Here is a 9684-nt window from a genome sequence, read left to right as displayed (position 1 = left end):
CGATGTCCAATAACCCAAACATTGAACTTGACACCTGGAAATTTCAAAATGAAACATTAAGGCGTACATAGCATAGATAACAATCCGACTTCCACCCACCTAAATTTTTTATTTCATCACTAGACAAACCCAACTCGGCTCCGTAGCAGCACCGACTCTAAACGAGTGCGATGAAATACACATGGCTCAAAAGAGCAGAATTAATAGGCAGTCTATGATCGGGCACAAAATTACTTTTTTCGATAACCTTTTAACGCTTGTTGAACCGAAAAAAAATTTGACAAGAAGGAAAACCCCTTAATTTCAGAACAAAGGAAACATCACATAATGTTTTATGAATATGAGAACAAGAGGAATTTTGAGACAATAAAAAATTTAAAAACGCCAAAACTAAACTCTCCAAAAATTCCGCAGATAAACTATTAGACTGTCTCAAAAAACGAAACCACAGAGACCACGTGACTCAATAACTCGCCCACGTGCAGCGATAGAATTATGAACAGCCGAACTTATGAACCCTAGATCAAGTTCCATAAGAAATCCGGGCATGGGGCACCATCCATGTCTGCTTCCGGCACCAGGGCATGAAACCGATCCAACTGTAAACGTGATAAAGCTTCAGCCACAGTGTTGAAATTACCAGGAAAATACTTAACTTTCAACCATACATTCAGCGTTAAACATCTAAAAACTAAGTGACGTAACAAAGCAATCACAGGTAAAGACTTTGAAGACAAACAATTAATAGCGTACACAACGCCTTTATTGTCCGAATGAAGCAAAATGCGACGATTCCGAAAAGCCTCACCCCATAGTTCCAAAGCCACTACCACAGGGAAAAACTCCAATAAAACTACTATCTTCGTAAAACCCTTAACATGCCAAACCTCCGGCCAAGTATCTGCAGACCAACGTCCCTGCCAGTATGCACCATAACCTATCGCACCTGAAGCATCAGTAAATAAATTTAAAGCATCAGCCAAACAAAAGGGGGCCTGCCACACAGAACGACCATTAAACAAAGCTAAAAAAAGTTTCCAAATAAACAAATCTTCTTTAATAGACACCGTCAAGCGAACAAAATGCCACGGAGAATGAACTCCAGCAATAGCCCGATACAATCTCTTAGAAAAAAACCCTACCCATAGGAATAACCCGAGACGTAAAAGCCAAAAGGCCCAATAAAGATTGTATCAATTTTCAAACTTTAGTCCCGGAGAGAACAAAATATAATAAAAAACAAATTTTCTTCACTTTTGCCATAGGGAGACGAAATTCCATCTGTATAGTGTCTATAGTGACACCCAAAAATTCTAAACAATGCGTAGGTGGCACAACTTTTTCAGGAGCCAACGGAACACCAAACCATTTGCAAATGATTTTAAACTCAGTAAATAAATATAAACATTCCATTGAGTCATCCTTACCAACAAACAAAAAAAATCATCCAAATAATGAAGCATGTTAACTGAACCAGACTGCGAACTGACCACCCACTCCAAAAAGGTTAAAAACATTTCAAAATATCTGCAGGACAATGAACAGCCCATTGGTAGGCACTTGTCAAAATAATATTTCCCCTGAAAATAAATACCCAATGAATTAAAGGCCGATGGATGAATCGGCAATAATCGCCCGCCCACTCTCCTAATAATTTCCAATGTATCATCAAATGAAGAATAGGACACCAAACAAAATTCAGGATCTATTTAATCATTCAAAGAAATACCATCTAGGTATGATAAATTGTGAATTAGTCGAAAAGAATTTACTTCTTTCTTAGGAACAATTCCCAGGGGCGAAATACAAAAATTAACAAACGGTGGCTCCGAAAAAGGGCCCCCCATTCGTCCTGCAGAAATTTCTTTACAGAGTTTATCAGAAACCACATCTTCGTAAATATCAACAGAAGATAAATTATCATAAACTGAGCAACCAAAACCAGAAAACGAAGGCAATGGAAAACCTTCCAAAAAACCCTCAATTAGAAATGCTGCTGACACTTGATTTGGGTAACGAATAAGCCACGGCAGCATGTTTTCTAAGATCACGGGAGTCATTGCTTTTAAGAAAGGACTCCTTCGAAGGAGTATTATCACCAATAGCTATTTTTTTAAAACATCTAGCTGCTGAATGTGCACTCGAACAATGCGCACATTCATGCTTGTATTTACAAGTAGCTGGCCACTTACACTGACCATCATTAAAATTAAAACATAAACCTTTACGAAATCCAACAGGGTTTGCAACAACTGGCTTAGAAAACTGAGATCTTTGCGGCAATAGTAGGTTTAACCAAAAACCCACATCTTTCATTCCCCATTTAAGAGACTGATGTACTGCCAATTTCTGTCGAAACGATTCATCATATAATACCAAGCTTGTCCATGAAAATTTTTATAGGACTCCAAAATAATCTCAACATGTTGGAAAAGCCCACTACAACGATCAGGATATTTTTCACCCAGAACACTAGCAAAAATACAAAAAGATTTCAACCAATTATTACACGATCTGGGAACTGAGGTATTTCTTTCAACATCAAATTTATCATCTCTTTTATGATAACGATGTTCCGTGGACAAAGGAAGCAAAGAAAAAAATATTGATATATTCACTTTTCCAGATTTTTTCTTTATAAGCAGAACTAAGATGAAAACCCAAAGGCGAAATCTCGCATGACAATGCTCCTTTCAAACAACCTTCGGGAACTTGTGCAGAAGGAACATTTACAGACGACACAGACACAGAAGGAACAACACAATTAGATGTAAGATTATTAGAATCTGTAGACCGAGTCAGCGTGGAATTAGCAGACTCAACTCTCCACGTTGACGCAACATTACTAACATCAATAATAGGCGATTTCAATTTTTCAACAATCGTAGAAAATTGTTTTGCTAAGTCACACAATATAGCAATGTCAGCAGACTCACCTGCGCAGCTGTACTAGTTGAAGGGACCGCCTGCATCGAATGGTCAACGCCACTGCACGAATAGGCAGAGCTTGTGTTTCCATGGTAACAGCATCAACATCAGTAACACCAGTTACAGTCTCTTCAATCAAATGTCCAGATAATACAGGAGGCTCCACAGGTGTAATAATAACTTCCCCCTTGGAGCAACACTCACTGCAGAATCAGGTTTTTTATTTTTTAAATTAAGTCTCTACGAGGCCGCTTAGTAGAACACCTAAGGTCAGACCGCACTACTGCGCATGCGCCCGAATTCATCCTCGGCAATAGTTTCCGACTGCGTCTCAAAGCCTCTTGATTAACAGGCAGAGGAGGCGGGTGCATAACCCGATCAGTCACGGAAGCTTGACCCGAAGGAGGAAGCAGTCCAGGGGGGCGGAACAAAGCTTCAGGCCGAACATCCTCCATCACAGGAACGCCTCAGTTTCAGGGACAGAAGCCTGAGAACCAACAGGCAACGATAAACACCGACGCATCCATTCTTCTCTGCCTTCCAAACCGGCCCGTTCCATCAGTTGTCGCAGCATAGATTTCATCTTGTCCAGAAACAAACAGACTTCAATCCGAATCAAACGATCTTCTTCCGTTTCTCCACGTCGTCTGACAGTTTGTGATGCGATCAACATACTTATATACCCTCCAGCACGAGCTGAGTACCGCTTATATTTAAATAAATATTTTAAAATAGACCAATCAAAAATCTTTTATATTAACCTATAAAATGCATTCTTTTATGCCTGAAACATTCCCATAGGTGGTTGTGGGGGACAGTTTTGCCCCACTTCCCACTTGTCATTCTTATTGTAATATATTGCAGTCCGCTCCCAATCTAAAGGGAGTAACCCCCAAATTGCTATGCAAAAGAATGTTACCTATATCTTATGTTATTGTAGTAGGAAATGTGTTCTCTGGACCAATCCTGGAGTGCATTTGTCATATGCTCAATGGCAGTTGGCCTCCTTCATGAGAAGCCTGTTCCCTGAGTTCTCAAAAGGAAGAAATAGAGTTACAATTGGAGAAGATGGACCAGAAGGCCAAGAAAGAGGAGGAGGAAAGGGGGACAAAGGAGAGAGGGAGCAGGAGGGGGGACTTAGGGCTCCAACCTTCATGGTCTAAGGAACATTCTAAGCAGGTAAGGTCCTGGGATCAGTAGTCAGATATTTGATCCACGGGTCCCATACCTTCTAAAACACTTTTATTTTGTCATTTAAGATTGCCAATAAACGCTCATTTATCATAATCCGGGACAGTTTTTATGTGAGTTGATCAAAAGGTATGACTGCCGACTTCCAGGACTTGGCAATGATGATATTAGCAGACACAAATATATAAGTGATGAGTCTTCTCTGAGGTCTCGGGGGCTTCCTCTACCCCGCTGCCTAGTAAAGCATGTTTCAAGGATTTGATCAGATTAGCTTGTGTGAGGGAAAAAATTAAGTTATCTACTATGATTCAAAAACGCCTCACTTTGAGGCACTGCCACCATATGTGAAACATTGTCCCCTCCTGACCACAACCTCTGAAGCATAGCGGTGAAGACCCAGGGACATAGGCGACCAGCCTAACCGGTACCATGTACCACCATAATAGCACTTTATAGTTTGCCTCAATAATGGAGGTGTTGATGAGAGCTTTCAAGGCTGTTTGAGCTAAGGAATGCCATTTGTCGTTGAGATCCTGGTCCCATTTTCCCATATACCCTAATTTAGTTGAAGTATAAATTAAAATACCATAAATCTCCGAAATGTGACCTTGGATTTTATAATAACTGTTGCATAGATACTCCATAGAGGGCAATGTACAATGTAAAGTAGTGAGTGTACAGCTTGTATAACAGTGTACATTTTCCTTTCCCCTCAAAATAATTCATACACAGCCATTAATGTCTAAACTACTAGCAACAAAAGTGAGTACACCCCTAAGTGAAAATATCCAAATTGGGCCCAAAGTGTCAATATTTTGTGTGGCCACCATTATTTTCCAGCACTGCCTTAACCCTCTTGGGCATGGAGTTAAACACTGGTGTCCTCTTCCATTCCTCCATGCTGACATTAGGGAGCTGGTGGATATTAGAGACCTTGCGCTCCTCCACCTTCGGTTTGAGGATGTCCCACAGATGCTCAACAGGGTTTAGGTCTGGAGACATGCTTGGCCAGTCCATCACCTTTACCCTCAGCTCCTTCAGCAAGGCAGTGGTCGTCTTGGAGGTGTGTTTTGGCATCATTATCATGTTGGAATACTGAGCTGCAGTCCAATCTCCTAAGGGAGAGGATCAGGCTTCAGTATGTCATAGTACATGTTGGCATTCATGGTTTCCTCAATGAACTGTAGCTCCCCAGTGTTGGCAGCACTCATGTAGCCCCAGACCATGACACTTTCACCACCATACTTGACTGTAGGCAAGACACACTCGTCTATGTACTTCTCACCTGGTTACCGCCACACACACTGGACACCATCTGAACCAAATAAGTTTATTTTGGTCTCATCAGACCACAGGACATGGTTCCAGTAATCCATGTCCTTAGTCTTCTTGTCTTCAGCAAACTGTTTGCTGGCTTTCTTGTGCATCATCTTTAGAAGAGGCTTCCTTCTTGGACAACAGCCATGCAGACCAATTTGATGCAGTGTGTGGCGTATAGTCTGAGCACTGACAGGCTGACCCCCACCCTTTCAACCTCTGCAGCAATTCTGGCAGCACTCATACCTCTATTTCCCAAAGACAACCTCTGGATTCGACACTGAGCACGTGCACTCAACTTCTTTGGTCGACCATGGCGAGGCCTGTTCTGAGTGGATGGAGATTGGATGTGAGGCTGGAAGAAGAGGTCAAAGTCCAGGATTACACCTAGTACCCTGGCACAAGGGGAGGACTGATGGTTGTGCTATGGACTTAGGTGGTAAAATTGAGGGAGGAGGCATGTGATACCAAAGGAGACTGTAGAGCAGGGGTGTCCATCCTTTTGACCTTCCTGGGACACATTGGAAGAAGAGTAATCTTCTTGGGCCACATATCAAATACGCTAACAATAAAGCTGGATTCACACAATCCGAATATTGGCCTGTTCAGCAGGAACCAGCCAATATTCAGTAAGTCTGTACATCTGCCTGTCCAACATAAGCTGGTCTCACAACTGGCTTCTGTCAAACAAGCATGCTGGAAAACCAGAATCCGACCAGGAGCCAAGCAGTGCTCGCAGCCAATGGCTGCGAGTGCTGACCAGTGTATTCTGGTGGGGGAGGGCAGTCCCCCTGTCAGAACACAATAACACAGTGGGGGAGATGGCCATACTAAAATCACTTGTGTTAATACTCAGCAGTCTCAGGAGGCTATTAACTGACCGAGGGAGGAAGTGTAGGACAGAGCCTTAGGGGACCCCTGCAGAACAAAAATAAGAGGTGGAGATGGAGTTGTAAGTGACACTGAAGGAGTACAGAAAGAAAGATAACCAGGAAAGCCCGAAGCCTTGGAGGCCAATTGCGTTTTTGTTTTTTTGGGGCAATTGGGTGGTCAACTGGATTAGGCAGCAGAAAGGTCTAATAGTATTACAGGTCCATGCAATATGCTGGACCCACAGGGGATAGCTCAAAGGAGACTGCATAGCTTTCTCCCTATTAGTCTCTCCGCAGGTTGCCATTGGCTATGACAGCAGTGTCCCTGCACAGCAACAAGCAGTTGATTGGAGGAAATTGGTGGGTAGCCAAAGCCCGCACTTCTACAGCAGATAGGAGGATTCCAGATGTTATCCGCTAACCTTTGGACCAAACCGGACCAGGAATCCCACCCACCCTCCCTGTCTTTCTTAAATCAGTCATGGTGTTATTTAGTGGGTGAGTAGTCATCCAGCATTGTCTGGATGGACATCGTGTAATTTTGTGTCGATGCATTATAGCCAGGATGGCTTCATATTTCATTTAAATGTATTATTACGTTTTTAGGTTACCCCTTGAATAACACCATGGCCTATGTTTAAAATTTGCCAAAACATATAAATATTTTAAAAGAAAACTGTTCAATGCTATTAGGTCTCTTATTTGGTTTCAATAATCCCTTTGTGCTATCCCATGAGCATAGGGTGGTGTCCATTAACTAAGTTAAAAATTGTATTTTATTTTATTGAAACTATAGCTATTATACATTTCTAGAAAGTGCAAAGTATAGAAGTTTGGATTAGGGACCCATTAGAGTTCCTGTTGCTGGCAAAAATTTGCTCTGTATATGTTGCATCCTTGTCAGCAAATACAGTGGAAACTCAGATTACGAGCAAACTCCGTTCCAGGAGTATGCTCGTAATCCAAAGTACTCGTACATCAAAGCGAGTTTTCCCATTGAAGTCAATGGAAACGAAAATAATTTGTTCCGCATTGACTTCAATGGGATGCAATACTGCATGCGGCCAGAGGTGGGGGGGCACCAGAGAGCCTCGGAAACGTCCGAAAAGGCCCAAGGACACTTCGGCTGACCTCAGCAAAAGGAAAGACTTCCTACCCGAGATTTGCCAAGGTCAGCCGTGCTGTCCTCGGGCCTTTCCGTGCATTCCCGAACGGCGCCGATCGACTGTGATCGTCGACGTTCGGCTCTGCTCGGCTCCAGCGCCCCCCAAGGCCAAAAGCGGTACTGCACACCGCTTTGGCCTGAATCGTGCTCGTTTTGCAAGACAACACTCGCAAACCAAGTTACGATTTTTAAAGATACAGTGCTCGTATTGCGAAATGCTCGTTAACTGCGTTACTTGCAATCCGAGGTTCCACTGTAAATGAATGACACCTACCTCATCCAGCCAGCAAGGGAGTGACACACACAAGAAGAAAGGTTTTTACCTCCCTGCTGTGTCCTCTATAGCATTCTTGCTGCTAGTGAGATTCAGGAATACAAGCACCACATTGACCTTTTTTTTAGGACCTAACATTATTAAAGGAGAAAGGTTATAAAAGAAAAGAAAATTGCAAAGGCTGGTTTTTTTTAATTTTTTATTTTGAAATTGTAACCAGCAGCAGAGGACTAGAAGCTCCTCCTGCTTATGTTTCTCTGCAGACAGGCTGGGAAAGAGCTGGGTCTTGTAACAGACATATATCAATCAGAAAAAATGTACAGTACGTAGATTTTTAAAAAAATGAAAATAATTGAACCATCATCCATATACAGAAAGAGAAGGGATAATATAAATGAAACAGTGTGTTTAGTATCACTTTAAGTTATGGAATGTTGTGAAAAGGAAAATCCTGTTGACTTAATCTTAAATCTCTTTTAAATCAGCCTCACAATATTAGATGATGATGATGATGATGGCTGTGATGATGATTATTATAATTTCCATTATTCGGAAGTGCATAACACTGTAGAATCATAGCTGTATTAAAAAAAAAACTATCAATAATAGGTTGATATGTTAAATGGAATAATGTATACAAATATGCTTGCATAATTAAAATGCAGCAATAAATAAATATATATATATATATATATATATATATATATATATATATATATATATTACAGCCGGCCCAGGTTCTCATTGTAACTTACACAGAAGAGCAAAGGAGGGGATGGCTGAGAGGGGAAGCTGCTCTATATGCAGATGGTAGACAGTACTTGGAGTCCTAACCAGGGGAAGGAACACAATCTTTTTACTTGCAATGAATGAGAAGAAGGTTGGTAAAACTAGTGCTAATGACCAGATGTATCAATACTGATCCAATAAAGAAGGGCTTCGTTGTAGACACACACATCAGTTCTGTTACAGGTGACATACAATGGACATTTAACTTTTTTGAACAAGCCATTTAGTTCGTGTTAAAATGGTGATCACCCCTGAATATTTCATATTTCTAGCCTAAAAAATTGTCTTATTCGTTTGTATCTTCATTACACATCGTTCTATAGTGGTGGTGTAACTGCAAAAAAATAGCCATTTAACCCACTTGCGCCCCACAGACAGGGTTAACAGGGGCAGAAAGTATGTAGAGTTCTCTCGAAAGTTAAAGATGCCAAAGGTGTCTTCTAAATATAAAGCCTTTCCCTGCACGGATTTACAAGGACATGAATTATGACTGTGATTGCTGTGCACATATTAGTGGGAAACAGCTGGACTCTAGAGCCCTATTTAAGTGTGAGATTTTGTCCTAAAGTCACCAGAAAATCCTTCCTCCTGGAAGAGGGACCTGGGGGCGCTTGGTGAACCTCTCCTTTCATCTGCAGGGGAATGTGATCAGCAGTGTGCCCGGGACTGCCAGGCTCTGTCCTCACATGGCACATAGCAGCGATGTACTAACAGAGCGAATTGTTCCAGGGAACACTGCTCCAGATGAGAGAGAGTGAGATGTAGATAGATAGATAGATAGGCAGACAGACAGACAGACACTGATCAATAGATAGATATGGATGAGGCTGGAATGATAGAGATACGAATAAATAGATAGATAGATAGATAGATAGATAGATAGATAGATAGATAGATAGATAGATAGATAGATAGATAGATAGATAGATAGATATAGAGATGTGCATTGATAATCTATCTATCTATCTATCTATCTATCTATCTATCTATCTATCTATCTATCTATCTATCTATCTATCTATCTATCTATCTATCTATCTATCCTAATCTCTGTCAATCCAGCCTCATCCATATCTATCTATTGATCAGTGTCTGTCTGATGATAGACATGGATGAGGGTGGATTGATAGATTGAACAGATAGATAGA

This window comes from Aquarana catesbeiana, linkage group LG06, assembly GCF_042186555.1.
Source record: "Aquarana catesbeiana isolate 2022-GZ linkage group LG06, ASM4218655v1, whole genome shotgun sequence".
NCBI classification, from domain to species: domain Eukaryota; kingdom Metazoa; phylum Chordata; class Amphibia; order Anura; family Ranidae; genus Aquarana; species Aquarana catesbeiana.
Note: the sequence above shows the minus strand (reverse complement) of the source record.